Source organism: Ipomoea triloba, chromosome 16 (genome assembly GCF_003576645.1).
Source record: "Ipomoea triloba cultivar NCNSP0323 chromosome 16, ASM357664v1".
Lineage (NCBI taxonomy): Eukaryota > Viridiplantae > Streptophyta > Magnoliopsida > Solanales > Convolvulaceae > Ipomoea > Ipomoea triloba.
In genome coordinates, this window is record NC_044931.1 from 11,229,952 (window position 1) to 11,236,061 (window position 6,110).

Below are 6,110 nucleotides of genomic sequence, written 5' to 3' on the forward strand. Positions count from 1 at the left end.
CCAATTAAATTTTTTGACTTTTACACATCCACAAGAGCCAATTGTTCATGAGTTAAGCCTTGGAGGACCCTTGTTCCTCCTGCATTTGGTTCAACTTGTGGTGGTGGAAGTGGTGGTTCTGCTCTTGCCATTGTTCGGCTTGTGCTTGCTTCCTCAAAATTCATTTGCAAGGCTTGCTTTCCTAAAAAAAGCGGTAAAGTGCATGAAAAATAAGGAAACGTAAGTCTGAACTCCACGCATAGGGAACCTATTGTTTTAGTAGGACACATCTCAAGCAAGAAACTCATAGGTAACCGGAATATATGTCGGTCCTCTCCATTCGAATACTTTGCTCCATTGCGGATGTCTTGGCAACCGATTTACCATGTCTACAAACCCAAATTCCCTTAGCACACTCGGATCAAAGTATTTCCCTCCAATTAAATTTTTTGACTTTTACACATCCACAAGAGCCAATTGTTCATGAGTTAAGCCTCGGAGGACCCTTGTTCCTCCTGCATTTGGTTCAACTTGTGGTGGTGGAAGTGGTGGTTCTGCTCTTGCCATTGTTCGGCTTGTGCTTGCTTCCTCATAATTCCTTTTCAAGGCTTGTTCTTTGGTTCTTCCCATTTCCTAAAAAAAGCGGTAAAGTGCATGAAAAATAAGGAAATGTAAGTATAGGGAACCTATTGTTTTAGTGGGACACAACTCAAGCAAGAAACTCATAGGTGACCGGAATATATGTAGGTCCTATCCATTCGAATACTTTGCTCCATTGCGGGTGTCTTAGCAACCGATTACCATGTCTTCAAACCCAAATTCCCTTAGCACACTCGAATCAAAGTATTTCCCACCAATTAAATTTTTTGACTTTTACACATCCACAAGAGCCAATTGTTCATGAGTTAAGCCTCGGAGGACCCTTGTTCTTCTTGCATTTGGTTCAACTTGTGGTGGTGAAGGTGGTGGTTCTGCTCTTGCCATTGTTCGGCTTTTGCTTGCTTCCTCAAAATTCATTTGCAAGGCTTGTTCTTTGGTTCTTCCAATTTCCTAAAAAAAGCGGTAAAGTGCATGAAAAATAAGGAAATGTAAGTATAGGGAACCTATTGTTTTAGTGGGACACAACTCAAGCAAGAAACTCATAGGTGACCGGAATATATGTCGGTACTCTCCATTCGAATACTTTGCTCCATTGCGGGTGTCTTAGCAACCGATTTACCATGTCTTCAAACCCAAATTCCCTTAGCACACTCGAATCAAAGTATTTCCCACCAATTAAATTTTTTGACTTTTACACATCCACAAGAGCCAATTGTTCATGAGTTAAGCATTGGAGGACCCTTGTTACTCCTGCATTTGGTTCAACTTGTGGTGGTGGAGATGGTGGTTCTGCTCTTGCCATTGTTCGGCTTGTGCTTTCTTCCTCATAATTCCTTTTCAAAGCTTGCTCTTTGGTTATTCCCATTTCCTAAAAAAAGCGGTAAAATGGATGAAAAATAAGGAAATGTAAGTCTGAACTCCACGCATAGGGAACCTAATGTTTTAGTGCGAACCGAAGTATATGTTGGTCTTCTCCATTCGAATACTTCGCTCCATTGCGGGTGTCTTAGCAACCGATTTACCATGTCTACAAACCGAAATTCCCTTAGCACACTCGGATCAAAGTATTTCCCACCAATTAAATTTTTTGACTTTTACACATCCACAAGAGCCAATTGGTCATGAGTTAAGCCTCGAAGGACCCTTGTTCCTCCTGCATTTGGTTCAACTTGTGGTGGTGGAGATGGTGGTTCTGCTCTTGCCATTGTTCGGCTTGTGCTTTCTTCCTCATAATTCCTTTTCAAAGCTTGCTCTTTAGTTCTTCCCATTTCCTAAAAAAAGCGGTAAAATGCATGAAAAATAAGGAAACGTAAGTCTGAACTCCACGCATAGGGAACCTATTGTTTTAGTAGGACACATCTCAAGCAAGAAACTCATAGGTAACCGGAATATATGGCGGTCCTCTCCATTCGAATACTTTGCTCCATTGCGGGTGTCTTAGCAACCAATTTACCATGTCTTCAAACCCAAATTCCCTTAGCACACTCGGATCAAAGTATTTCCCTCCAATTAAATTTTTTGACTTTTACACATCCACAAGAGCCAATTGTTCATGAGTTAAGCCTCGAAGGACCCTTGTTCCTCCTGCATTTGGTTCAACTTGTGGTGGTGGAGGTGGTGGTTCCTAACTTCTCTACATGTTAGATTTATGGTTACGTTCCTGCTAAGTCTCAAGTAATCTCTAACATGCACCAAAGATCCCAAGCTATGGTTACGTTCCTGCTAACCCTTACGTTCCTGCTAAGGGTCAACCCGTAGTTGCCATGCTATGTCTCCTTGATTCCAGGTACTTAGAGTACCAACATGCATTGATAGCCACCATGGAAGTCACACTTGATTCTGGCACTGTCTGTGCTACTGTTTACCCAAATTTTAACGTATCCTTAGAAGATCCACATCTTCTAGATATGTTTAAAATCCAAGTCCATATTGTTGGAGCTAAGCATGCTGAGCAAGATGCTATTGAAGCCACTGTCCACTACCAGATGTCTTATCGATTGCAAGACCATGCTTTCGATATGAAAATTCCAGGAGGAGGAGAAGCTCTCATCCTAGTCACTGATGAACAGAGAAATGTTACCTGCACTAAGGTTCCCAGGAGATGTACAAAAGAGGAGTTGATCCAACTATGAGAAGCTGCACCAGAACAGAAGGCCAATCGAATCCAACGAGGCAACCATCAGCAGGCGAAAAGATGGTACCGTTGGAATCTCATTCAATCATGCTCATCTAAAAAGAACAGAATTTCTACCATCCATCAATATGGTGGAAGAGGCTAGAGAAAGACAAGAGGAGCATGTCCAAGAGATCCTTGACTATGACCCAGACGATGATGATGCAGAACCAGTTTTCCTTGGTTACGGAAAAACAGGAATGAGTGAAATTGTTCATTCGTTCGACCAATTTGGTAAACCAGTTTTCTGGTTTAAGGATCCCATCTCAAATCACTGTTTCTTTGATTTGTGTGAAGATGATTGTAAGCAATGCTACCCAACAAAGGAGCCACAGAGGAGACCCAGCTGCAAGCCCTCTGGAAGGAGAAGATCCAGAAGTAAGGATGATAGTGATGATGAAGATCCGCCGTCACCACCACCTGTGCCCCTGCAAAGAAAAAAGAAAGCTCTTAAGTGCTATGAGCAAGAGTACTTAAGAAAGGAGCCCACAATAGTACCAGCTTCACCAGCCATCCCAGCAATGGTGATCTCAGAGTCCTATGAGGAAGACTTTCCCCCTTTGGAAAGTTTTCAGCGAGGAGGTTGTATGCATGCACCAAAGATCCCAGCTCCTAATGAAGTATTACCAACAGGCCAGTTAAGAGGACAACCATCCATTGAGCAGACTTTAAACTGGCAAACGGAGAACGCCTTAGCTCAAAACCGCACCCTCAAATCAATTTCCAACAATCTTGTTGAGCTAAGCCACAAATCTGGAGAATACTATTCAAAGATTGACTCAAGGATCCAGATTTTGGAGAAAAGATTGGAGCAGATCCCTTTTGAGAGACCTTCTTATGGTCAATCCCTTCAAGCCCATTTTCAGTACCAAGCCAACGAAACTGCTTCTATCCGGAGCATGATAGATCAGTTGAGATCCGAGATCAGGCCCAAACAACCTTACCAACCCAATTTGTTTGAAACACCCCAAAAATACCCAGCTACCTCTACTCCAACACCATTTTACCAAACCAGTTCCTTAACAAGTTCGTCGTTCCAGTCTGGAAACCCTATGTTTCCTCCTACAGACTCTTCCATTCTAGATGAGTACCATAGGAGAAATAAGCCTAAACAAAAGAATCCACAACCTCCACCACAACCAACTTTGCCTTTACCCACATCTCAAGCCCAACCTGATTCTCAAACAAGTTTGTTCTCTGCTTGGAAAATTAGAAATCCATCTCACCCTTTACACCAGCAAGTTTTTAGACCTTTCACCATTTCAGAACAAACTACCACTCCGTCCCAGCCAATTATATCCTCAAAATCAAATGACCTGTACCCTCCACCAAATACAACCCCAAATACAACCCAAATGATGCTCCATGAAACAATCACATATAAGGATCTTTTTGATTCTGTTATCAAAGGTCCAGACCCACCTGAGAGAAATCTACCAGTCATGGAAGCTTATAGTACTGGAGAAATATCAGAAGAATCTGGCTACGGAAATATCAGAAGCTTATAGTTCTTCCCATTTCCTAAAAAAAGCGGTAAAGTGCATGAAAAATAAGGAAACGTAAGTCTGAACTCCACGCATAGGGAACCTATTGTTTTAGTAGGACACATCTCAAGCAAGAAACTCATAGGTAACCGGAATATATGTCGGTCCTCTCCATTCGAATACTTTGCTCCATTGCGGGTGTCTTAGCAACCGATTTACCATGTCTTCAAACCCAAATTCCCTTAGCACACTCGGATCAAAGTATTTCCCTCCAATTAAATTTTTTGACTTTTACACATCCACAAGAGCCAATTGTTCATGAGTTAAGCCTCGGAGGACCCTTGTTCCTCCTGCATTTGGTTCAACTTGTGGTGGTGGAGATGGTGGTTCTGCTCTTGCCATTGTTCGGCTTGTGCTTGCTTCCTCATAATTCCTTTTCAAGGCTTGCTCTTTGGTTCTTCCCATTTCCTAAAAAAAGCGGTAAAATGCATGAAAAATAAGGAAACGTAAGTCTGAACTCCACGCATAGGGAACCTATTGTTTTAGTAGGACACATCTCATGCAAGAAACTCATAGGTAACCGGAATATATGTCGGTTTTCTCCATTCGAATACTTCGCTCCATTGCGGGTGTCTTAGCAACCGATTTACCATGTCTTCAAACCCAAATTCCCTTAGCACACTCGGATCAAAGTATTTCCCTCCAATTAAATTTTTTGACTTTTACACATGCACAAGAGCCAATTGTTCATGAGTTAAGCCTTGGAGGACCCTTGTTCCTCCTGCATTTGGTTCAACTTGTGGTGGTGGAGATGGTGGTTCTGCTCTTGCCATTGTTCGGCTTGTGCTTGCTTCCTCATAATTCCTTTTCAAAGCTTGCTCTTTGGTTCTTCCCATTTCCTAAAAAAAGCGGTAAAATGCATGAAAAATAAGGAAACGTAAGTCTGAACTCCACGCATAGGGAACCTATTGTTTTAGTAGGACACATCTCAAGCAAGAAACTCATAGGTAACCGGAATATATGTCGGTCCTCTCCATTCGAATACTTTGCTCCATTGCGGGTGTCTTAGCAACCGATTTACCATGTCTTCAAACCCAAATTCCCTTAGCACACTCGGATCAAAGTATTTCCCTCCAATTAAATTTTCTGACTTTTACACATCCACAAGAGCCAATTGTTCATGAGTTAAGCCTCGGAGGACCCTTGTTCCTCTTGCATTTGGTTCAACTTGTGGTGGTGGAGGTGGTGGTTCTGCTCTTGCCATTGTTCGGCTTGTGCTTGCTTCCTCATAATTCCTTTTCAAGGCTTGCTCTTTGGTTCTTCCCATTTCCTAAAAAAAGCGGTAAAGTGCATGAAAAATAAGGAAATGTAAGTCTGAACTCCACGCATAGGGAACCTAATGTTTTAGTGGGACACATCTCAAGCAAGAAACTCATAGGTAACCGGAGTATATGTCGGTCCTCTCCATTCGAATACTTTGCTCCATTGCGGTTGTCTTAGCAACCGATTTACCATGTCTTCAAACCCAAATTCCCTTAGCACACTCGGATCAAAGTATTTCACTCCAATTAAATTCTCTGACTTATACATATCCACAAGCGCCAATTGTTCATGAGTTAAGCCTCGAAGGACCCTTCTTCCTCTTGCATTAGGTTCAACTTGTGGTGGTGGAGGTGGTGGTTCTGCTCTTGCCATTGTTCGGCTTGTGCTTGCTTCCTCAAAATTCATTTGCAAGGCTTGTTCTTTGGTTCTTCCAATTTCCTAAAAAAAGCGGTGAAGTGCATGAAAAATAAGGAAATGTAAGTATAGGGAACCTATTAGGGAACCTAATGTTTTAGTGGGACACATCTCAAGCAAGAAACTCATAGGTAACC